Source organism: Sminthopsis crassicaudata, chromosome 3, assembly GCF_048593235.1.
Source record: "Sminthopsis crassicaudata isolate SCR6 chromosome 3, ASM4859323v1, whole genome shotgun sequence".
NCBI lineage: Eukaryota > Metazoa > Chordata > Mammalia > Dasyuromorphia > Dasyuridae > Sminthopsis > Sminthopsis crassicaudata.
The window spans coordinates 329,940,173-329,967,172 of NC_133619.1; the positions used below are offsets into that span (position 1 = coordinate 329,940,173).

The 27,000-nt window shown below is 34.6% G+C and overlaps 1 protein-coding gene across 2 annotated transcripts in view; it reads left to right on the top strand.

Annotated features, from left to right (window-relative positions):
• Positions 1-27,000, top strand: part of CD86 (CD86 molecule) — an 80,652-nt gene that overhangs the window by 16,666 nt on the left and 36,986 nt on the right. Inside the window, exon 1 of one of the 2 annotated variants that reach the window (XM_074301374.1) lies at positions 15,487-15,575. The exons of the other annotated variant lie outside the window; for it this stretch is intronic. The gene's annotated coding sequence lies outside the window, so the exon portion shown is untranslated. Of the gene's footprint in view, positions 1-15,486; positions 15,576-27,000 lie in introns of those variants that run through there. 2 annotated transcript variants of the gene reach the window in all.

Here is a 27,000-nt window from a genome sequence, read left to right on the forward strand (position 1 = left end):
ACTGAGGCAGAGTAGAAGGAGGTTTTCTCCTTTAAGGGTTTTTCAGAGTTTTGGGGTTTCCTTTTCAAATCAAGTAGGTAACAATCATTTATAAAGTGCCATTTATTAAGACACCAGGAAGATAAAGACAAAATAGAAAATAATATATCATAGTGGATATATGCTGGACCTATATTTAGGAAGAGCTGTGTCCAAATCCTGCTTTTCCAGTTTGTCAGCTGAGTGACCCTGAGTAAGCCACTAATTTCTCTGGGCCCAGTTTTCTCACCTATAAAAAATGAGGAAGGGACTGGACATGATAGTTATGATGCTACACTACTGCTACACTAATGCTATAGGATTCTATGTGTGTATATATATATATAATGCTATTTATGGAAATGCAAGAGCATTTTTTTTTTTTTTTTGAAGGAAAGAGGAGGGTATGAGAATTGGCGATTAGGGCCATTGGAAAAGACTTCATGGAGAAGATGACATGTGAACTGAGTTTTTAAGGAAAGTAGTGCTTCTTGGAGTCAACAGAAATAACTTTGCTCAGTGACCATTTGATCTTCTAAACTCAGTGAAGCACAAAAGAGAAAGATCCTTACTAAAACATGGCAGTTGCTATTGTTATGGAGAATGTTTTGTGCAGAATCCAAGTGGAAGAGATTCTTTCTATGGATGATGAGGTCCTCTAGATAATCCTGAAATTTGTAGTTGAATTGTGCTGATTGCACCAAGTTCTGGAATATTGTGGTGTCTATTAAATGAAAGCCATAATCCCTCAAAATCATTTGATTTAATTATTTATGCAGCAAAATACTAGTGAATGAAGAATAGCAATTACCTAGACAATGATTTTTTTACTTGGTGAACAATTCATGGAGCTGGTCTACCAGTACATATATCTTAAATAAATATTGCATGTGAATAATGAACTCAATTAAAGAAAGATTGCACAGCTCTCTTGTAAAAGATATATTGTTTTCCTTTCCTTTCCTTTCTTTTCTTTTCTCTCTCTCTCTTTTTTAGTGTTACCAAAATTTCCCCTTGTTTCTCTCTTTCCTGCACCTCCCAGGGAATATTCATCATAATAAATAATATATTTTTAAAAAAATAATACATCCTTTAAAATCTGTAAAACTGATAAATTCTTGGAAGAAATCTGAAAATATTTGTGGTGTATATACCATATTCTTGGACCTCCAGCCTCTGCAAACAGGTGAAATATCTTTTTGTAGCTCTTCTTTTCATCTATGCTAGCACTTTGTAATTTTGCAACATTCATTTTTAATTTTTAACAGTTATTTTTTTCTATTGACATTACTGTATTGTTATCTGCTTACTTTGCTTTGTACCAAATTGTGTACATCTTTCTATGCTTCTCTGTATTTAGCGTTTTTATCATTTGTTACAGCACAAGTAATAGAATTACTTATATACATATACAATATAAAATGTTGATTTATACTTGTTTCTGCCTTAGTATTTTCAGTTTCCCAGCATTTTTTTTTTTTTTTTGGTCAAATACAGAGTTCTTATTTCAGAAGTTGGGGCTGGTTTTTTCTTATTGCACAGTAATTATTTCATCACATTTAAGTATCACAATGTTAGATTCTGGATCTGATGCCAGATAGACTGGCAGGTTTTAACATGCTGAAAAGGCTTTAAATGTGATCCTGAACCAAAATCAGGGTATGTAGGAAAGCCCATTTAGGTAATTACAGAGGAGCTCATTTCCAGTATTCTGGCCGCTAGGTGATGGATCCTTTGGCCATGGAAGCCTCATAATTAAAGAAAAACTTTAAAATGATACTCAAACTCCTTTCTGATTTCACAGTAACAGTGATGGAGTGGTGGAAAAGGGGACTGACTATGATAAAAAATTATAGCTCTTAGACCATCTGTAAACATTAATCTAACTACAGGTAGAGTAAAATATGAATTTTTAAATTGACATAAGATTTAAGAAATTGAATTGCATCCATCTTGATATTTTCATAATAAGTGAAACTAGAAGAAAATGGTATCTAAATGGAAGAATGGTTTGCAATTTCTCCTTGGAGAGATAAAGGAATTGACTTAATTATTTTTATTCTTTATTCAAAGTCAATAAAAACATGTTAAGAGATACAATTGTATTACAATGTTCATGATGGCCAATGAGTAAAAAGATAGCCACAGAAAGGCTTTGTGACAGAGGAGAAGTAGGCTGAATTTAGAGTAAGAAGCTTCTACTTCAAATGCAGGCTCTTCCACTAATTTTTAATGAAACTGTAGGCAACTTCTCTGGTCTCATTTCCTTCCTTTCTAAAATGACAGGATTGGACTGGATGACTTTTCTTGCTCTATATCCATAAAATTAAGATAACATGTCAACATCGATTGCAGAACATGAGAAAGCAAAGCAAAGCAAAGAACAAAGAAATTGATGCAATATTCTGAATGAAATAAATATATTTATGTGTAATAATTTTGATGTTAAAGGCAAAAATGATAAAATAAGATTCATTTTTGAGACACACAAAGAGGTGGTAATTCTATAAGTAATTCAGAATCTTCATGTTATGTATAATGGATATGTTTCTCCAGAAGAGAGTCAGAAGGTCGTGGATTTGGTAAGTGTTGGAGTCCAGTTCCTGTAGTGATGAAGAATGTGACATACTGGGGCCAGGCAGAGAAGTCCTGGTTATGGACTCTTTGAAGTTTATTGATTGGAGACACAAATATATATACCTCAAATGCTCATAGGTTTGATTTAAAGTATACTCTTTTAAAATATCTATAGCCTAACAAAATTCTACTATGATGTAAATGATTAAATGCCTTAAGCCCCAGATCTTGGTTGCTTAGACAGAGATGTAAATAGTTGAGATACACATAAGAGTAAAGTTTATTATATCATTATCTCATGTATCTTTTTCCTAAATACCTTTAGTCTCCTTGTGGACATTCTTTCCTGTCCTAAATTCAAAGGTTTAGTTTTTAATCCAAAGAGTAGCATCATTTTGCTTCAGTCCCTAGATTATTAATTTATTATATTGACAAGCAGTCTCTGCTGTTTCAATAAGGGAGTTTTGGTGAGCCAAGTTACTGTAAGACTCAAAACCTGGAATAGAGTCTTACCTCCTGGCCCTCTACAGGTAAGAACTGAACAAAAAATAAAATTAATTATTTTAATATTAAAGAACTAGTTAATGATGTGATAATCATAAGTATCAGCTGTATAGATGCATTCATTCACTTATAGAAAATGTCAGGGTTAAAATCTAATCAAAGAAACAGCTAAAGATGAGAAGAAAATACTATGAATAGCTTTATATTGACATCCAAATGAGATATCGATGCTGAAAAGAAAGAAATTGAAAGGGAAAGTAATTGATCTTGATCACCACCATTTCCTGCAGCAGTTTAACCACTAAGAAATGGTTTCCACAAGGAAAAGACTTTGGATCCCAAAGCTTACCTTACTCAACAGACTCTGGCAGCAGAAAGTGGTGGGTGCCAATACTTGGTTTTATACTTAATTTTACAACTGCATTTCTAAAACATTGTGGAAGACAATACAAAGGAAACAGTGGAAGTGAAAATAAGTCTACAGAAAACTTGGTGGGAAACCAAATGGCCACATCATACCAAGATTATTTGCAAATGAAACTGACAAGAGGAAAACAAATTGACGTAAAATGGAAAAATTTTTCAACATTTCTGTAGCAATCTATTTTTATCATCAACTACCTAGGAACCACCAAATTTGGACTCTAACATCCAAAACTCTGTTGTGCTTCACATACAGTAGAAAGAACATTTTGATAGACAAAGTTGTGAAGAACAGCTAGACTAAACATAAAAAAGACATCCATGCTGAAGGTTATGTCATTTTAGAAACATTAAAGAAATCATTTTAAAAGGTATCATAAGATTGCACATGTTTAACCTGTTTTGGATTACTTGTTGTCTAGGGGAGGGGCATGGGGGAAAGGGAGAGAAAAAAAAATTACAACACAAGGTTTTGCAAGGGTAAATGTTGAAAACTATTTGAAAATAAAAAGCTATTATTAAAAAAATAATAAGGTATCATAGAGAGGAGAAGATATGCAAAAAGTGGAAAATATCACAGACCTTGTGATACAGAAAAAGGCAATACAGGATACATTGATAACTATTGACTTGCCATTATTTTTTTACCCATAAAAAGTCCTGTTGAGGAGCAGCCAGGTGGTACACTGGATAGAGCACCAGCCCTGAAGTCAGAAAAACCTGAGTTCAAATGTGGACTCAGACATTTAGCACTTTCTGGCTGTGTGACCCTGGGCAAGTCACTTAATCCCAATTGCTTCAGGGGAAAAAAATCAATTGTGAGCAGCCCTATTGATTTCATAGAGAATATATTAGATAAGATTTATTGTGCTCAGGCTTCTTTCCCCTTCCTCCTCACCCAGTTCTGTCTCTATGTGTAGTGAGAATATGGAACTAAAAATTAGAAGGCCTAAATTATAGTCCCAGTTTAGATACTTAGGGGATGTTTTGCCTTAGGCAAGTAACTAAACAATGTATGTTGGGCCTCAGGTTCTTCTTACAAATGAGAAAGTTAATTTAGATGATCTCTGATTATTGTCATCTCTAATTATTGTCAGCTCTATTTCCTGATTGCTTGATCCTTAAAGATGTTATATACTCATATTGTCAGTTTCTGAAAACTTACTTCCAATTAGTCAGAAATGAAAATGGATCTACCGAACTTGGGAAAAAAGGAATTCTTGGACCACTTGTTTGGTTTTGAGGTTTGGACCTAGCCATTCATGTTTTTGCTGAGGTTTTTTGAGACATCAGGGATCTTAAGGATTCATTTATTCAATCAAAAAAAGTACTAGTGTATTCAATTCATGTTAAACAAGGGGAATGCAAAGACACAATTTTTAAAAAAAATGTCTTTATCCTAAAAGCATTCTACTAAAGTAATACAGATAAACAAATACAATTGAGAAGGGAGTGAAAGTATTGATAACTCAAGAAAAGCTTCTTGAGGGAGGATTCTGGGAAGATGGCCAGAGTAGGTTGGTAAATTTCAAGTTCTTCCAATCTCTCCCACAAATAGAACAAATTTGTGCTTAGAGTGAACATAGACTGATGAAAAATCAATAAGACGTGGGGCAAAACAGGGGTACAAGAATAATCTGAAGTGCAAACACCTCCAGGCTAGCTCTGCAGAAACATCAAGCAGGACCCCTAAGGCTAGCTAAGTGTGCCTGGATCTCAGAAGGAACCACAGACACTTTCACCTCCTAGACTGCTTGTGGAAGACTGGAGGAACTTTGATTGGGAACACCAGGTCCAGCTGTGCAGTTGAGAGGTAGTCCTAGACAAGAAGGAACCAGCACTGAGTACATAAGCAGCCAGATAAGGATACTGCTGGAGGGTGGAGCTCTTGGTTTGGGGTTCCTGGTCAGAGGGGAGAGCTGAAGGGAAGCTTGAAGCATCATTACCCCAGCCCTTGATTAGAGGTGCTTATGTAATGCCAGAGAAACTGAAGCAAGATGGAGGTTAGAGGGTTTTTAGTATTTTATTTAGATTTCTGAGAGGGAGAGATTTTCTGGGACCAAAGGATCCATTTTGGTCCCAGGGTTAATGTCTTAAAGCATTCAGCATCAGCATCAGCATCAGCATTGAATATGAGATTCCAATGAGTTATGGCTTTGAGCAATCAGGGAGACAAAGTCTAGGGGTGGAGTCTGAACACTGAGAGTGGGAATTTCCAAGCAATCCATTTCTGATAGTATGGGGGGTGAGGACCATAAATTCTGATAAATTAGGAGGATTTAGGAGCCAGAATGTCTGAACCAGAAGATCTCCCCTTCTCTGAGATTATACATTTACATTTTATGACTTTTAGAATTCCAGAGTGGCCAGATCTCCACAGTCCTCATGAACAGGAAAGGGGGGATTGAGGCAGAACAATTTAAGGAACTGAGAACAATTTAGGAAAACTGAGTCAGGACCATTTAGAGAAACTGATGCAGGACAATTTAGAGAAATCAAGCAGGACAATTTAGGGACTATTTGTTATATATTTTGAATCTTTGACTCCTTCCTGGTGTTCTGCTGGGCACATAACAAAGTTCTCTTTTGTTTTGCTCTATTTTGTTTTGTATTCCTTTTCTGATTTGTTGTTGTTGTTGTTGTTACTCTGTTTTTTTCAAGTAAAATAAATTTCAAATAAAAAAAATAACAGGGGGGAGGGCAGAGAAAGGCTTCATGTAGGAGGTGGCACTTGAGCCTGAAAGAAAGTTAAAAATTCTAATAAACAGAAGTGAGGAAGGAATTAATTTCAGGCATGTGGCACAGCTGGGGCAAAGATGAGGTGATGCTAAGTGGAACAAAAAGTTGGGAAACAGTATGGAAGCTAGTTTGAGTGATACTAATTAATATAAAATTGAATTCTAGAATTTGACAAAAGCACTTTCCTCAGAGTCACCTAGAATTATATACATGGATTATAGTCCCCATTTGATAGGGGAGAAGAACAAAGTAAATCTCACAGTGGTTAAGTCATTTGCCCAAGTTCATACAGCTCTTGAAATGAGTAAATGCTTGAACCCCAGTCTCCTGACATTAGGTCCAGTGATCTATTAGATATTTAATATAACATTATATATGATTAATTTGAGCTATAGCACACCAAATGATGAGATTGAGGAGAGCAATTTGCACCAAATATTGGGGTTCAGTCATGTGGCAAATTCACAATATCCTTTCTCTTTGCTGAAAAGTAAATTTATTTATGATGAGGTTACAGACAAAATGAAGTGATACAATAGATCCTAGGAATAGTAAATATGAAATAAATTTGGGAGAACATATAGTTAGCAAGGAAAAGGTTTAAAGGTTTTAAAAATAAAACATTTATTTAATTTAAAATTAAAAAAAAAAGTTTTTTAAAAATGAAAGGTAAATTCCTTAATGCAATTCACAATTAACTAGGATTAACTTCCATGAGATGGAAGTATGCCATTTACTGGCAGACAAAATACATAGAGGAGTTTAGTTTTAAAACTAAAAGAGTTTTAACTGTAAGAATGAGAAGGATGCCCTGAGAAATGGTGGAGGGAGGAGGTGAAGATACTTCTCCTTAGCAGGCTAATCCAATGGTGGGGGATATAGACAGAATTATAGGGGAAATTTAACCTAAGGGGTTTAACATTATAACTTTCTATTGGATATAGTAAAGTAGGGCTACCCATGACCTCCACAGAGAATGGGACTATAAGGCTGATCTGATCCTCAGCAGTGTCCTTCCCTGCTTGCCTTAGGGAATAATTTTATCAGTACTTCGGGCTTTCTCTGCCATCGGAATCCAGAGACCCCAAACCTCATTAATTAGACTGAAGAACAAAAGAAAAGAGAAACCAAATTAAGATCAGATTGTCTAAGGCACCTTACAGCTTTTTCATGATGATTCTATTGATGTAGACAAGGTAAAATGAAAATTACTTCTCCTTTAAATTCTGGTGGGCAGGTGATTTCTCAAAATGAGAAAACTAAAAAGACCCTTCTGAATCAAAAGATAAGTAATCAGAACCACTCCCTCCTTTAGCAGATATTGATGTCTTTGTAGAAGATTGCAGTTTTCAGCACACATGAAGAAGCACTGTATGGTCAAGGGGAAGTGAGGCCTCAGTGACTCAGGATGTAGCCAAGAAATTTGTGGGTTTGAGGGGCCCTTAGTGGAAGGTCAGTGGATTTTACAGAGAAGTTGTAAGAAGAGTATTCAGGAAGGGAAGGAAGCAAGACCAAAGAACATCAGGGGATAAATGAAAGGAAGTTTCACACTTGAAGACTGAAAAAGATATCTGGACTCATTTAGAAGCCGTCTCCTTAATCCTTAGTCCAAAACCCTTTCATTTTACATTTGAGGAAACTGAGGTCCAGAGAATTTAAGAGATTTGCTTAAGTTCATAGAGCTAGTAATTAGTAGTTAGAAGCGGGGTCTTCTGATACTAGATCTTGTAGCTATAATTCCATTGCAGCTGGCTGCCTTGGGACAGAGTTCTCTTTGGGTGGTCATCCACTTTGTTATTCACAATTATCATTTACTATTATTAGCATTAGTAATTATCTCTTAATTAACCAATAATAGCATTAATAATGTTGAGTTATATTTATATAGCCTTCTAATGTTTTTAAAGTGTTTTTTGCCTAAATTTTCTTGGTTGGTTCTCTATGAGGTAGGTTAGGGAAAATAAAGTGTATAAGGAAAGCACCATCGTGTTCAGGAACTTTAGAACAGAAAGACTGACATCAAACCTCTCAGCTCTTGAGAAATGTGATTTACCCTTTGAAAAAATCTTTTCAGTTTATTTTAGTGGGTAAAAGAAAAAAAGTCCCATCTCTGGGATAGTGCAGAATGTGTAGGTAACTGTTCTGACCACACTGATCCTCCTCCTCTCCTCCTCACCACGCCCATTGCAGGAAGTTATCTAGTGGTTAGGGCAAAAGAATAGATGAGAACATTCTTTCACTGATGGTTTCTCCAGTTTCTTTCTAGAACTCAAAGAACTCACCATCCTCAGGGCCTATACTCAGAGTCTGGGAATATCTAGAGCTGGATGTACCTGCCAGAAGAGAACTAAATTAATTTCTTATCTTTATTTGGTGCCTGAAATGTCATCCACCTTTCACAGAGAAGTGCTTAACAAATATTTATCTTGGACTAGTAAAGCTGTAAGACTTCATACATTACCTCCTCCAAACTCTATATTTCATAGCTCAAACAAGCAAGCAATACACATTTATTAAGCATCTACTATGTGCTACAGGGCCTAGATACAGTGCTAAGTGCTAGGAAGTAAAAAAGTAATAACAATAATAAGATAAGATAAGTCTGTCCTCCCAGAGCTTACAATGGAATGTTTATAAAGAATCATAGGGTGGAATATATGTTAGAGACCATCTAACAAGTCTTCCTCATTTTATAGATGAGTAAAGTGAAGTCTAAAGTAGTAAATTAACTTGCTATTAGCTATGGGGTCCTGGGAAGCTAAGTGAGCATTAACAAAGAAAACCTAAAGCATTGATAAGATTATTACCTTCCTTGGAATGAGCTGGAAGGATACTGATGGGATCTCTCAGCCTTAAGTAAGCCTTTTGTTCAAATGTACTTTCAGTACAGTCCCACCCCAAATGGGGTCTCTAGAAACTCCACCTTTACTTATCCAATCAGAAAGAAAAATTATATTATCAAACCCTGGAAGTTATATTTGCCCTATAAAACATCTTCTCCTGGTGTAGATCTTTGCTAAAGCCTAAAAAAATTTAGCCCATCTTGATGTCTTACCTTATAGTATTTTCTCATTTCCTCATGTCCATAATCTCATGGTATCTTTTTCCTTGTTATTAGGATGCTAAATCCATTTTACTATTAGCCTGCCAGTCAATGGTATACTCCCACCTTGTGGTGTTTTCCTTTAATGGAGTCTTTCTTCTGATTAATTTTGAGGGAACTTGCCTTTACCCTTATTAATTGTTAAAACTCTTCCCTTGCTAACTCCTGTGTTAATTTATATAATAAATAGCACTCCTTTGTAATCTGTGATAGATGACTTGTTATGGTTGTTCCATGTCAGAAACTTTTATATAATTTTTATAATATATTGCTCTCCCAAATTTATTTCTATTTATTACTCCTGGTGACTAACCTCATCAGTTAGTAAATAGCAGAACCTAGATTAAAATCTAGGTTTCCTAAGTAAATTCATTTGCTTTTGGCTATAATGTTATCCCTCATTACCTCCCTTCAGTATTATTTTATTTTTAAACTTTATTTTTTTAAATGTTCTTTTGAAAATTATTATCTTTTGCTTTCATACTACATCCATTTCTTAATTTAATTCTCCATGTCCCTTAAGTTCCATCTTCTTAAACAGAAACCCATATAGTCTCATAACAATGTGAGGTTTGTAACATTATGATTTAGTATCAGTAAATTTTTTTTGTACATATATTTTACATATCTATATATGTGGATCATGTAAAAATGGCCTCTAAGGTATATTCCACCTCTCTATCTGTAATTCCTTATTGAACCACATTAGCTAAGAGTTTATATAATATTCTTTAGTCATAGCTCATAAAGAGAGGGTGGTACATTTTCTCATCTGTTTTCTACAACTATGCTTACTTGGTCATTATACTTACATAATGGTCAGTTCATTTTTTAAAAGTTCATAGTATTGTAATTACTATCTATATTGCTTTCTTGCTTCTACTTGACTTTTCCATTACTTCTCAGAATTCTTAACATTTGTCATTTATTTTAATATAAATTTTTATCAATATCTTTTATTTGTTGTTGTTGTCGAGTCTTTCAGTCATGTCTGGGTTCTTTGTGAACCATGGACAGTTTTCTTGTTTTCCTGTTTTCTCCAATATGTCCCTATTTTACAGTTGAGAAACTGAGGCAAATAGGTAAGTGTCTTAAGACCTGATAAGTGTTTGAGATTGGATTTGTGCTTAGGTCCTCTTGTCCTCATCTTTTATTTTTACCATTGCCAATTTCTCCCTCACCCCCTCATTTTCCTTCTTTTCCTCTTTTCCTGAGAACTATGCTTTATAATTTAAAAAAAAATTATTTTTTATTTTTTAATTTAAAAAATAGAATAAAGGGATGAGAAAGGAATGTACTGGGAGAAAGAGAATTGGAGTGGTAGGCATAAATTATTTGCCATAAAAGAGACAAGAAAAATCTTTTATAGAAAGGGAGGGGAAAGAGAGTGAACCTTTCTTTCATCACAGTAAGAGAGAATGACATACACATTAAATTGGATATAGAAATCTATCTTATCCTATAACAAAAACTTTTAAGAGATAAAATAAGAGGAAGAAGAAAAAAATCAGTAATTGGTTAATCATTACATTAAAAAAAAATATGTCAATTTATGCAACATTTTGCCACTTGCATGGATGCTTACCTGTGTAAAGGAAAAGTGATTGTTATTCTCTTATATTTTCTCCTTTTGGGGCAAATCTTGCTCTTTGTAATTTTGCAACATTTGTCTTGATGGTTTTCTGGTGATTGCGCTTTCTAATTTATATTACTGTAATACTGTAATATTTATATTACTGTCAGCATTATTCATATTGTTTTCTTGGATGTGCTTACTTTGCATCATTTTATGTAAGGATTTCCATGTTTCTCTGAATTTATCATATTTGCCATTTTTATACATTACATCCCAACTTGTTTAGCCATTCTCCAATAAGCATCTTCAATGAGTGTTTTCTTTGTTTTTCATTCTTTGCCACCACAAAAGTGCTGTTATAAATATTTTCACATAATGGAATGTTTTTCTTTGAATATCTTTGATCTTCTTGGGGTATAGGTTTAGTGAGGAACTTTGAATCAAAAGGTATGTCTATTTTAGTCACTTTTTAAAAATAACATAATTCCAAAATGTACCTAGATTTTACAGTCCTTCTAAAACTGATTTATATTTTTTGTCATTTTTGACAATTTGCTGAATGTGAAGTAGAAAAATCTGGGTTGTTTTGATTTCATTTCTCTTAATGTTAGTGATTGTGTATGTGTGTGTATATAGTCTCTGGGAAGGAGATGGCTTCAGGATGGCATTTTGTAGACAAGGAAGATTACTAAAAATATGATACTGATGTCATGACATTAGGGGGTTTCCTCTGTAATTTTCATTCACTTGCTCTCTGAAATTGAATCCTTAGTCATTTTGATCAGTGGAAATGCCCATCTGTCAGCAAAAAATTGCTTGGGATAAGAGAAGAAAGCATTCTGTCCTAGCGCTATGGTGATCTTTTGCTCCAAGTAGGTTCCTCTTTCCTTTGCATTTTTTATTTCATTACCTAACTTAGTAACATTACACATTTTTCACAGGTCAGAATAGGGATGAGTGATTCTCAAAGACTCCAATTACTCACTCTTATAACAACCCAGTGTGATAGGGTAGACATTACTCTAAACCTTTGTAACAGATGAGGAAACTCAAAGTCAGACACTTGAAGTGATTTGGCCAATATCCCACAGCTAGTAGTAAATGACAAATGATAGAGAATTTGAGCTATGATGCTGTTGACTTTAAACACAGGTCTCTTCACTATATCATGGATCCCAGTCTTGTGATTTACACTGACCAGCTTGGACACAATAAAACATGTCTCTTCCAACCATTTCCCACTGGAACCTTCTAGTTTCTTCATGTGCTAAATAGAACTGTCATGTAAGAACTATAGAAGATGTGAACTAAATGTAAACTATATATAAATATATATATTTACTAAATAAATATATTTACTAAATAAATTAGTGTTAGTAAGTGAATATGTTGCCCCTAACAGATAAAATATTTGCAGTTTAATAAAGACTTGAAGCACTGAAATATCATTTATAACGAGTGCCAGTGGGTTGATACTAGTTAAAACATTTGCAATTATTTAGGGCTTAATGGAATGATTAAGATGTCAGCTTTAGGCTTTGATGCTAGCAAGACCCAGATTTAGCTTCCTTGAGAAGGATAAAGAACTTTTCTAAACTTCTCAAATCTTATTGCCTAGGGAGGTTCTTGTTCTGGTTACCTCTAAGTCCAATATTCTTCTGTGAGGTTGAGGATAAACTGTTTTTGTACAAAACAGAACCTGCTGTGGGAAGACTTAAGCAGGTCTGTCTCGCCTAATCTATCACAGAGCCATAGATCTAGAGCTGAAAAGAACACCAGAGCCCTTATAAGCCAACTTCTTTTTACAGATGAGTAAACCCAGGGAGGTGAAGCCACTTGTGAAAGATCATACAGGTGACCTGGCTCTTCTGACTTCAGAGTTAGTGTTTTCTTTTCTTTTTTTTTTTTTTTAAGTAGATTTTAATTAATATCTTTTATTTATCTATAACCTACATTTCTTCCTGTATCTTTTCTCTTCTCCCCTCCCAGAGAATCATGATTTATGACATATGTACACATAAAGAAGAATGAGGGAGAAGGGAGAAATTAGCAAAACTAATCAACAACAACAACAAAATTGGATATCAATGATCTTTCTACTGAACCACACTGTCTTCTTATTCCAAGTGCTACAAAGTTCAGAGAAATTACAGTTCTTGCCTTTAATCAGTATTGTAAGATCCAATTCTAAATGGTTGTGGGTTTTGTTCTAGAAATGATGGACACCATCTTTTTTTTTTTAAATTATTCAATGGGAGGAGGGGGAGGAAGAGAATAAGTGCTTATGACAATAAATACATAATTTAAAAAATAATAGCCTTGTGTTTTCAAAATATTTGCAAAGATAGTTTTCAACATTCACCCTTGTAAAAACTTGTGTTCCAAGTTTTTCTTATTCCCTTCCCTCACTCCTTTCCCTAGACAGCAAATAATACAATATAAGATTCTTCATATACATATTTCCACAATTATCATGTTCACAAGAAAAATCAGACAAAAGGGGGGGGAGGGAATGAGAAAAACAAAAAAAGTAAGCCAACAACAACAAAAAAGATGAAAACACTATGTTGTGATCTATTCAATCCCCATAGTCCTTTCTCTGGACACAGATGGCTCTTTTTATCATTGGAATCTTTTTATCTATTGGAATTGGCCTGAATGGCCTCAATATTGAAGAGCCAAGTCCATCACAGTTGATCATCACAAAATGTTGTTGTTCTTTTGGTTCTCTACTCACTTCACTTAGCATCAGTTCATGTAATTCTCTCCAACCCTCTCCAAAATCATCCTGTTGATCGTTTCTTATAGAACAATAATATTCTATAACATTCATATCTATAACTTACTTGGCCATTCCCCAACTGATGGACATCCACTCAGTTTCCAATTCCTTACCACTACAAAAAGAACTGCCACAAACATTTTTTATGATCTCTTTGGGATATAGACCCAGTAAAAACACGGCTAGATCAAAGTATGCACAGTTTTATAGTCCTTTTGGACATGGTTCTAAGTTGCTCTCCAGAATGGTTGGATCAGTTCACAACTCCACCAACAATGCCATAAATATATAATTAAAAGGGAAAATACACACATGCACACAAACAACTGCGTATAATATATTAGGATACCTGGATTTTTTTTAAACAACAACAAAAAAAAAAACCTTTATCATCAGAGAGGAAAAAAGTACCATGTTAAAAAAAAAAAATGGATTTCCTGAAATCATTGTTCCATAAGTTGAAGTTGCCTTTTCCAGTATGGCATATTTTCTAGGTGTCTGTGATAACTGAAAATGTACTGCTTTTGATTAAAACTTCCTTTATAATGAAAAAAAAAATTAGATTCCGAAGGTATAAGTCACCTGGGTAGAAAGACAATAGTGCAGACATTTTGCACTCAATTCTCAGTATTCCTTCTCTGGGTGTAACTGTTTCTGTCCATCATTGATCAACTGGAACTGGATTAGCTCTTCTTTATGTTGAAGAAATCCACTTCAATTAGAATATATCTTCATCCAGTATCATTGTTGAAGTGTATAATGATCTCTTGGTTCTGCTCATTTCACTCAGCATCAGCTGATGTAAGTCTCTCCAAGCCTCTCTGTATTCATTCTGTTGGTCATTTCTTACAGAACAATAATATTCCATAACATTCATATACCATAATTTATCCAACCATTCTCCAATTGGTGGGCATCCATTCATTCCAGTTTCTAGCCACTATGAAAAGGACTGCCACAAACATTTTGGCACCTACAGGTCCCTTTCCCTTCTTTAGTATTTCTTTGGAATATAAGCCCAGTAGTAACACTGCTGGTACCTGGATTTTCAAGAACAATCTCAGAAAATTATCTTTCCTATAATGGAATCATCATGGAGTCCCAAAGTCCATAGGAAAGCTAGGAAAAATATGACCCACATGTATATAGACTATTTTTTTGAACAAGAGAATCTCAAAAACACAGAACTAAGATAAATCAGTACATTTTGACATGAATGAAAAATGTTTTGCCATTTTACTAGTAAGCCTCTGGTGTTCAGTATTTTGACTTGTACAATAGATATCAGATCAGATCCTATGGTAGAACAGATAAGATTACGTTAGCACTGCAGAAGGTGCTGGGAGATAGGACAGGGGATTTGGCTCATGCAAATTATCCCCCTTAAGCTCTGCTTCCTATCCTAAGAAACACAGCAAACTTCAGTTCTTTACAATTCCTCTCCTGAGATTCTCAGACCATCTTGAGACCTGCAACAAGGTCTCCTACCTCCTATTCCTACTGAACTCTCCTCTATTTCTTTTGTGGAGGCAGAAAAGTGATCTGGAAGCAGTACAATTGCCTGATCCCTTTCCAAGTTAATGTTTTATATATCAATCAATCAACAAATATTTATTAAGCCCTTGGAATGTTAATACAAATTTTTTCTCTCCCTCAAAAAAAAAAAGAAACAGTTCTTACTCTGAGGAAATTATATTGTAGCAGAGGAAGATAATGTATTAAAGGAAGTTGAAAGTAGGGAGGGGCATGAAAATACCCAGCACTAGAGTATGGTGAAGTCAGAGTGCAGCCTAACAATAAATGAAGAATTGGAGGAGCTCTTCAATCAGAGGAAGGGGCCACAAAGACAAAAGGTACTTTTAAAGTTTGGGTTTTTGAACTAAAGTAATCTTCCAGATTGAAGAGGTTTCTGGGGCAAAATAGAGAAGTCCCAGAGTCCAGCATTCTTAGTAATGAGATAACTGCTAGAAGTCCTCTTTAAATGGAGTTCTAGAAGGACTTTTCCCCCAGTGGTAAGAGGAAGCAGGAGAGGATGGGGGAGTAGACTTACAATAGGGAACTGGGAGGGGGGGGTGCTGTGAGAATCCATGGAAGAGTATACCCCTATATGTAGGGCAGAGTTTTCCTAATTATTTCTTCCTCTGTTATTTATTTATTTAAAATCACTTACATGGTTCTAATAAGTGGAAACCTCTGAGGAAATTTGTGAGCTGAAACTTTGAATGGATTCTATCCCAATGTGTACTATCAACCCAGGATGAAATCACTACGAGGAATCACTTTAAGTTTTATGAAGCATTTTACTTGTGATGTCAGGCAAGCTTACTTTCTAATGAGAAAAACATATAGAAGGTAGCAGAAAAGGTTTCTTCATCTATTAGATGGGGATAATAATAGCACCTGTCCACCAGAGTTGTTGGAACAATAAAATGAAATGTTATTTGTAAAGTTCTTTGCAAACTTTAAGATACTCTATAAATGCTAGCTATTATTACAACTATAACAATAGCTTTATTTATTTATATAACTTATATCTCAGAATTGCCATGAGGTTCAAACATATGTAAAGAGCTTTGCAAATATTAATATCAGCTATTAGTAGAATATAAGTTACTTGAGGTCAGTGATTATTTCAGTTTTCTCTTTGCTTTGCACATAATAGATAATAAATGATTTTTGGATTGGATGTTCTTATTTTGGCCAATTTATTAATATTAATAGAGCAGATTCTATTTGAAAGAAAAATTCCATGTAACAATTATTTTCCCAAATTCCTGTTCCTTTTGTCTTTAGTCCAGCTGCCCTTTTAGTATAGTATTACAATTACTCTAATCCTCTCAGCTTTCACTTTGTCTTTTACTCCCTCTTCACAGAGATGATAGCTAAATGTGGTAGTTTTTAAGGTGTGAGGGTGTGAGTAATTCTGAAAGATTGTGATTGTAAAGTCAGCTGTTTGCCTTCACTTCTCCACTGTCTTAAAAACACACACACTCCTATTTCTTGTTTATAAGCTTTGATTCCATTTTCTCAGATTGCTGCTAAGAGACTATTTCCATAATTAGTGTTCTGCTGTTAATAGCTGAAAATTATTTCACAACTTTCTCCTTTCAGAGAAAAAGTGTCACTGGTAAAGTAACTTTCAATGCCTTAGCCAAAATCTAGTAGTGATAGTGAGAAGTCTAGAAATAATACTCAAGACCTATTTCTGAATGAGGCACTTGAGGTCACAAAAGTCAGTGGTTACCTACTCTGCCCTCAAGGCTACTTGATTCTGGGGACAGATTTGAATGTAACTGTTTCTGAACAAATAAGGAAGTCTTCTCTTCCTCAATATGGAAGTCATATTCAAGGTTTCCTTCTCTTTTGATAATGGCCTAGGTGATCACTCTGATTTGGGCTTCCAAATGGGATGTTTTGGAATGTATAGAAATATAATTGAGGGGCAAATGCCATTCGCCACATGAGGACTTGCAGAGAAAGCTAATCTGGTATGATGGGAAAAATTCAGAATTTAGAGTCAGAACACTAAGGTTCTACATTACTGTCTATAGTACAGGGTTTGTGCCTTTAGCAAACACTTAACCTCTCTGGTGGTCAGTTTTCTCATCTGTGAAATGGAGGGAAGGTGATGAACTAGGTGATTTCTAAGGTTTCTTCTAGTTCTAAATCTTGTGATCTTTGACTTTAGGTTCTGGCTTTATGCAAATCATGAATGTTCTCAGACTTTCATTTTCCCAGTCTATAAAATAAGAGGTTGGATTGGGTTAAGGGTTCTTACTTTTTTGTGTGCATTATGGTCTTTGACAGTCTAGTGAAACCTTTGAGCAGACCCCTCCTTAGAATATTTTTAAATAACTGAAGGAAATGCCAAATCTCAAAAACTGGTGAAAATAAAAATGGAATTTTTCCCCTCCAAGTTCATATAGATTCCCTGAAATCTATCCACAAATTTCATACCTCAGAATAAGAACCCTGGATGAGATAAACTTTGAATTTCTAGCAAGGGATAACATTCTATTATTCTTGTGCTTTATAAAATTTGGAGTCTGGTTCACTATGACAAGAGGGAGAACTGGAATCAAAATGTGAATGAAAGTGAAACAATACAGTTTGGGTCGTAGAGGAAAATTTAGAATAATAGTAGACTCATAGGATATTAGAATTGGAAAGAACCTTGAGATCATCTAAACATGGAATTTCAGAGTTGAAAAAAAGTTGAAAAAAGTAGAAAACTACCTAGTATAACCTGTACTAGACCAAGAATCTTGTCTCCAACATCTCCCAAAAGAAATCATCCCACCTTTACTGAAGATATTACATGAGGTGGTAAAAGAAAACCCCTCTATCTTTCAAAGTTGCTCATCACACTTCCAGATAGTCCTGATTTTTAGGTGTTCTTTACATCAACCTTTGTCTCTGCATCTTTTACCCATTTGTTCCCAGTTTTGCCCGGTGGAATAAAGGAGGACAAGTTGAATTGCTTTTCAGATGACAGGCCTTCAAATACTTGGAAATAGTTATTATTATAATAATACTTATTATTATAATTAGTCTTTTCTTCTGCAAGCTAAACATCTTTACTTTCAAATAATCCTTATATAATGATAAAATGAGTTAAAGTATATTTGAAGCTTTTTGAAAATCTTAAAGTACTATGTAAATGCAATAAATATAATCATAATAGTAATAATAATATTGTAGTAATTGTAATAATAATAATAACATGACATAATCCCAAGTTCATATATTGGATACATTTGTTATATATTTATAAGTAGTTATATATTATTAAATATATTAATATACATAGCAAACATAATTATATATTGTTAAATACAATCATATATATCCACATTTAAAATTTATCTAAATATATAATTTAGATATATAATATAATAACATTTATAAATTATATTTACATAATATACCTTTAAATATATTTAGTGATTATATAATATATATTTATAAAAATATTTAAAAATTATTAAAAAAAGGACAATAAGGGAAAAATGAAATTTTTTTTGTAATTTCATATGTAATTCGCCCCCTTCCCCATTATTCTGTGTTATGGAAATACCTGTTTTATCCCATATATTAATAATAAAATAAATTCATATGAAACAAACTATAATTTATTATATTCATTCAATATTCATATTATATATCTCATATATATAATATGCATTCATATTTACTTACATGTATGTATATATGTATAAGTGTGTGTATATAATAAGTGTATACACATTTCTTTTGGGACATTGCCAATGTGGAAATTTGTTTTGCTTGATTATATATGTTTGTAACAGGGGTTCTCTTTTTTTTTTTTTCATTATTGTTGGGGGCTGGTTGGGGTGGGAGAGAGAGAAGACAGATTTTTGTGGATGAAAAAAACCTTAAAATTAAATTAAAAATTCTTCCCCAGTCATACTAGGGTAATATATCTCGTCTCCTCTGATTTTTTTGTTTTGTTTTGTATAGCTTAGTATTTAAAGACCTTTATAACAAAGCCTCTTCCTTTCTTTCTAGTATTTTAGTGTACCACTCCCCTTTGACCCCCCCTTACACATACATATGTATACACACACACACACACACACACACACACACACACACACATACACATGATTGAGTCTTTTTTTAAATAATAACTTTTTATTTTCAAAATACACGCAAAGATAGTTTTTAATATTCAGTCTTGCAAAACCTTGTCTTCCAAATTTTTCCCCTCCCTACCCATCACTGCTTTCCCCTAGACAACAAATAATTCAATATATGTTAAACATGTGCAAGCCTTCAAAACATATTTCTGCATTTATCATGCTGTGTAAGAAAAATCAGATCAAAAAGGAAAAAAGATGAAAAAGAAAAAAAAATGAGCAAACAACAACAAAAAAAGGTAAAAATACATTCAGTCCCCGTAGTACTCTCTCTGGTTGAAAAGAGTTCCATCTATATGATTGAGTTTTACTAGCTTATTTTCTATTTCTCAATAAGATATTCCATTTCTTTTCTTCCCTCTGTCTGTTCCCCAATCCTGAAATGCTCTTCTATCTCATTAACAATTCTCCACTGATAGTGGAAAAATGTACATCAATTTGTTCTCCTTTACTAGTTTTATCAAGTTTTTTGGTATTTATAGATTGTTTATTCATTTGAACTTTATTATAGCATATACTATAATATGATGTTTTGTATTATTGTATTACTGTTTGGTTTTCTGAGCAGTTATTGCATTCCAATGTGTGGGCATCCTTCACATTGATATGTTAATTTGTTTTTCAGTCTTCTTCATTTGTTCCAATAATCTATTTTTTCCCCTAATTTTTATCCAGTACCAAATAAGAGAGTTTGAGATCTGGTAATGCTTAGCCTTTAATATAATTTTCCATAAAAATTTTGATCACTTTTATTTTTTTTAATGAATTTTAATATTTCCCTAGCTCTACAAAATAATCTTTAGAAGTTTGATTGGTAAGACTCAAAATTTATACATAAGCTTAGGTAATAACATCACTTTTATTATGTCATTTTGATCCTCTTCAACACTGAAGCACAACAACCACAGTCCAATCATAATCATTGTCTTTTTTTTTTTTTTTAATTTCTGCTAAGGGAGTTTGGGAATTATATTCATATAAGTTCTTTGTCTTGAGAAGTTAATTCTCATATATTTTTGTAATTATTTCAAATATAATTTCTTCTTTTTTTTACCTGATTATTGTTGTGTTATTTAAAAACTGATTATTTTTATGGATTTTTAAAATTTGTATTTTATTTTTTCTAATTACATGTAACAACACTTTTTTTTTTTTTTTTTTTTTGGTAAGTCACTTGGAAGCAAACGATCTGCCTAGGAGCATTTAGCTAGGAAGTATATGCAGTAAATTATTGGTTTTTCTTTTCTTGTCCATTTTAACATTCTCTTTCACTTCATTTAGGAGTTTGATAGATTCATATTTCATGTTGTAAATGCTAAGATTGTATTTTTCTCATTAAACTGTGCTTTCCCCCCCCCCCTCCTCTTTTAAAGTAGCACTTAATCCTTGCAATTTGTTTCTTTACTTTAATGTGGTCCTGGTTTTCCATTGGTTCTCCCTTGAAACAACCCACCCCATTCAGCCCCAACTATTCTACCCAATTCAAAATTTCTCATATTTACTTGTTATTCTTTTTTTATTCTTTCTTTTCCCAGTCCAGATAAGAATGTGATACAAAATCTTCCTTTATCCAATTTGATATAAAGAATCTCTTTAGAAATCTAGTTCACTCATTTCATGATGTTTTGGGAGCAAGGTGATATATTCCTTGGGCATAATATTGTATCTTGGTAGGCTTGGGCCGTATTTCCCAGAAGTTTTTGAGGGCAAAGAGTGAGTTTGTAGGAAAATGATCTTGGATGAAATTTTCCAAGGCTGGGAAAGGTGTACATGTACATCGGGCATGAAAACTAAGGGCATATCTTTTTATGCAGGAATTTTAAAAAGAGGAAGTAAGACTAAACTGAAATAGAAAATGAAAGTGGGGAGAAAAAAGAATGGCTACCAGGCAGGGATGCTCCATAAGTCACATCCCATCCAACCCTGAGGGGATAATGTATCTCCTTGGCCCAGGAACCCTTTCCCATCTATGAAAGGCATTGGGTTTGTACTTATGGTTGCTAAGAAAAGATTCTGGGTTTCATGCAGATATATTGTCTGGGAGACCTAACCCTTTTTGTGGGCAAGGGGATTTAAGGCAGTACTAAAATCTGTCTATCTTCATGTCATGCCTCTGGGACACCCTCCATTTATAAGTCTGATTTCCATAGCTCCTGCTGTGAGGCTATGTCCTCCTCATTGGAGAAAGTTCACTATAATTAGTGATCAGTATTGTTTCACTGTATTCTAGTCATCTTTCTTCATTCCATCATGCATGCAACATTGTTCCTACCTTTCTTCTCCACCTCCTTTTTATCTCTTGCTTTGGGAACAGTAATCATATAAATACTATTGTTCCTAGAAAGATCTTGACATTTGACAGTCCCTCTGTGACTACACTCATCAGCCCTGTTACTTCCCAAAACAAAACTCTTGACCTTGCCTAGGATTCCACTACATGTATTGTCTTCCTCTATTAGAATATAAGTTCCTCAAAGACAAGAACTGTTTTACTTTTTATATTTATATTCTCAAGGTTTAAGCATAATGCCTAGGACAAGGTAATTGCTTAACACATTTTTCATTCATTCATTCATTCACTCAGTAGGTGATTGAATTTTATATATTTTATGTTAACAAAAAATTTTGTGGGTTTTAAAAAATTATACATACATATACATATATATATACCCATATATATACACACACACATACATACATACATATTTTTCATATTGAATGATGAGGTTTATAATTGTAGTACCTAAATGAAATTAGGGTTTAATTGAGGTTTACTGGCAGGTTCGGGTACAGGGAGTCAAATAGAGCTCCCCTGCAACCCCTTTGGATTCGGCGCAAGGATACAGAGTTAAATAAGGTCTAGTAGCAGTGTAAGAGTCCCCTGTAAAGGAATTTACAGACCCGAAAACCTAGATTTATAAAAGAGGTTTATTATGGGGTTTGGAAGTAAAGTTAAAGTCTAGTTAGTAAAAGGTGAAGATAGAGATAAGAGGGTACCAGAACAGTGTTCCAGTAGGTAGAGATCCTTTGACATGGCAGGCATAAGGCTACCATCTTTAGAACCTCCGCAAAGAGGGGGCTCCAGCTTGGCTCTTTTATGATGAGAGATTTAGCGAAAGGGTCCTGTAGGTGGAGTCCCAAGTTTGCTCAGATCCCATGGGGGCTGGGGGGGGGGGCCTGGATCTTCTATTGGAATTCAAAAGGGTGCTTTTGATAAGGATTTGTGAATCAAAGTCCTGGCTTCTTGAATTGATAATGCATCAGCTAGGAGGGGCTGGGTATCAGAAAGGACTAGTTTCTTAAAGGGACCACAACCCATATTATTTCCCCCCTCAAGCAAAAATAGGTGAGAGAGATAAAGTTCCCAGCAGAGAAATCTTGAAAGAGAGATAAAGAGGAGTATAGTCCAGTTAGGGAAATAGGTGAGAGAGATAAAGAGGGGTTAACTTGAAGAGGATATCTTCTCAGCAGGCAGGGGATCCTCGCAGGCCGCCATACCAAGGGGAGAGAGGGGCTCCTTGACAAGGCATTGTCTTGCTTTGGTCCTCTGCAAAGAAGTGCCCCAAGTTGCCCCTTTTTATAAGGAATTTGAAACTTATTTTATCTTTGCTAGGGGCTGGAGGCAGTTTGAGTTGAAATCAGATGGAGATCTTTGAATTGAATAGAAGTTTCAATTGAATGAGATTACTGCCCCCAGGCCTAGATTTCCAGTAGAATAGGACAGTTTACTGGGAGTGGTTGAGCCAATTTTCAGCTGAATAGAGGTCAATAGAGATCTAAATCTCCAGCTCAGGCTAAGTTGGAGGGGACCTGGATTCAACTGGTCCCACCAAGGCAACAGAATGAAACCAGTCTATCTTGATTCCTTGAGGTAGGTCTTTCTCAGGGGAGAGCTTCTATGAGGTTCAAGGAGAATTTCTTAAGCATTCCCCACAAAGTCAGAGTTCAGCTTCAGGGTTACCCCCCCATCAAGTTTGGAACCCTCAATCCCCTTTATTTTTACATGTTGAAAAAACTAAATCAGGATGATTTTCAATCATATATTCATTTATAGTACAGCTATTTTGAGTTGAAATCAAGCTTTATCTAATTGCATAAAGTTTTCATGGAACCCAAGGAAGATTTTGTTATTTTTATTTTTCTCTCTAGGCTATAACTGAGACAGAACATTTTGGGATTTCTTTTTCCCATTCAGTCATCCTACCCATTATCTTTTGTAGTAATGTCTATTTTTCATCTCTGTTATTCTCTTTTTCAGAGAAGTCATTGCTTTGAAGAGATTCTGCCATTTCCTCAAAATTCTCCATATTATTATTATTTTTTAATTTCTTAAAAGCTCTAATTTCTAACTTCATTTTTTCATCTTTCATTTTTTTTTGGCTTTTCTACACCATTTTGAAAGGTTTTTTGGTTTTGTTTTGTTTTTACAATTCTGCTGTTGTTATTATTGAGGGTGTTAATGGTAATTTCTATAGTATTTCTTTTTCCTCAAGAAATTTTCCTCAGTTTCCTTTTCTCATTATTTTTGCTCATTTTTCTTGTTGTCAGTTTGCTGAATTTTTCTCTAAAGATTTTTTGTTATGAGTATTTCCTAACTACACTTTGTTGTTGTTACTCTTTTATTCTTATGCATTCTTATTATTTTTTTTTTTTAGATAATGGAGGGATAGGTAGCCATGTTTTCTCATTCAACCATAATGCTCAAATATCCTTCCTTTACCCTCTTATAATTATAATTAGTATTTTTTTTTTCCCCTTTTAATTTTTTGGATTGATTTTTAGCTTTGGAGGGATGACAGAATCCATAAAAAATGTTAATCACTGCATTATGTGACATATATTTGTGATTCGAATTAAGTTAAAACTACCTAAAGTTGTTGATAGTGACAGAGCAGATAAACTTAAACAGAAGCTCTCACTCATTATTCTACTGGCTTTCTGCTCTAGATAGCATTAGTGCTTGTCCCTTTGATGTGGTGTAGCTCCTAAGGAGGATGTAGCAATAACCCTAAGGCAACTGGCCTTGGGAGTATCACAAAGAGTTTTGGCTGTCAGATAACCATCTGTTTGCCGGTAATAACAAAGTTTCTGAGAATTCAATAGTGAGTTACAACTCTACTGTTAAGCCATAGAATTCAATACTCCTCCATTCTACTTCTAAGCCATAGAATTCAATAAAGGGTGCAACTCCACTTCTACCATTCCTCAATTTTATCTCTAAGTCATAAAATTAGAATATCTGTGACTTGAAGAAACTAATTTTTCTTTCTTTGTCCAATAAAATTATCTTCTTGCTCTTGATTCTTTGCTAAATTTCCTTGGAATTTAGCCTACAGTCAGCATTGTAACAAATATTTTCACCTTAGTTTGGAGACAAACTGAATTTGCAAATTCTTTTGCTATACCTGTTATACCCCCCACCAACCTGGGGACCCTAATATTGTTGGGGTATCTTTCACCTCAACACCTTCCCCCATATTATGTTGCTTATTTTCTCTTGTCAAGATCACTGGGACTGGGAAAATTCTCAACTCTCTGTTCTCTCAAAGTTTGGGGAAACCAACTGAATCACTGCTGAGGGGAGAATTGAGGTGAGATAATGGTCACTGCATCCTTTCATTGATCAATCAGAAACTCATCTTAGGAGAGGCTAAAAGGAATTTATTGCTTTCTCTTGAGAAAGGACACACCCAGTGTTGACCAAAGTGGCATCATAAAGGGGGTGCAAAAGTGATCAGTTCTCAACAAATTTATTTAGACCCTAACAAGGGGTCCCCAACTACCCCTGGGTCTTTCTCCCATTGTCTGGAAATCAGAGTTTGGAGGGAACTTTCCCCAGCAACAAGAGAAAAGTTCAAGAAACAAAGGTATTTGATCAATACCAAGGGGTGGGGTCTAAAGAGGGGCAAGGTCTGGGTCAAACAGGATCTTTGTAGTTGTGGCACCTCATCCTTCTATTATCTCATTTGTCATGGGAGGAATTATTTAGACAAGTGGTTACTAGGATTGTGAATGTTTTACAAAAATGTTCTGCATGCTTCCTGAGTTGACCACCATTTAGATGTTCCACTCAAACCCTCCTCTTATTTGTAAACCTTTGAAACCCCCCTCACATCATTCTTTTTTTTTAAGTGATAGCTATTATTATTTATTATATTTTTTATGACAGTATATATGCATGAGTAATTTTTTTAATAACTATCCCTTGTATTCATTTTTCCAAATTTTCCCCTCCCTCCCTCCCTCTACTCCCTCCCCTAGATGACAGGCAATCCCATAAATTTTATATGTGTTACAGTATAACCTAGATGCAATATATGTGTGTAAATACCATTTTCTTATTGCATGTTAAGTATTAGCTTCTGAAGGTATAAGTGACCTGGGTAGATAGACAGTAGTGCTAACAATTTACATTCACTTCCCAGTGTTCCTTCTCTGGGTGTAGTTGTTTCTGTCCATCATTGATCAACTGGAAGCCTCACATCATTCTTAATAAACTTTATTAAAAACTCACATCCCCTTCTAAAACAATATATTTCTCTCTATTCTTTGGCTGCTCCTGATTTTCTTTCCTCCAAAACTCTGGAGTTCATTAACCTTTGAGACTTTGTTTTGGAATAGTCATTGTTATTTGCATCTATTTTATTGTTCTTTGTATCAGTCTGATCAAACTGGGGAGTAGGTGGGATAACATAAGGAGCTCTCCAAATATGCAAATTATCAAATAAATAACTTTGGATCACCAAGTACCATTAAACTATAAATTGAACCAATTTGAAAGTGTCCACCTCAGAATTTTTGTGAACTCTAATAATGATGATAATCCTTCCAGGGTTTTGGTCACTGATTCATCAGAAGCAGTTTTATTTGAAATGAATGCAACAAGCACCACCAATCAGTTACATTCCTGACTCAGGCACATGCCACTATAATCCCTAGATTTGGGTATCTTTCACCTGTAATGACAGAGAAACTGAGGCAAGATAGAGATTGGAGAGTTTTTAATATTTTATTTGAGAGAGAGAGATTGTGCTGGGGGCATGCTGCCCTGAGGGCTGATGTCCAAAGCATCCAGCAGCTAATATATTTCCTATAAAGTATATATGCACATGGCTCCAAGCGACTAGGGTAGATTGAGGCAGGGGCAGAGTCAGAGCACAGAGTGGGAATGGACTATCAAACTAGTTCTGACTACAGGGGAGGGGAAGGCACTGGACATTTTGATAAGTAGGAAAGGTCTAAGGTCATGATGTCTAAGATAGAAGGTCTTTCTCCTTATCTGGATTAAACATTTACACTTTATAATCTTAGAGTAACCAGCCCTAAATTATATCAATTCTAATGATCAGGAGGGAAGGGTGGTGTTGCAATCAGGGGGATTGAGGCAGAACAATTAAGGGAACTGAGGCAGGACAATAAAAGGGAACTGTGGCACAACACACCTAGCCATAATAGACGAGCTGATTGATCTCCACAGCTGAGATAAAGGGTTAGTATAACCTGGTTTGTTCTCTCACAGAAGAGAATAGGTAGAATAAAGTACTGCAATTAACCTAGTAATATTTTGGGAATTCACTCTCATATTTTTCCATACTCAAAGGGAATGGTACTATCTGGG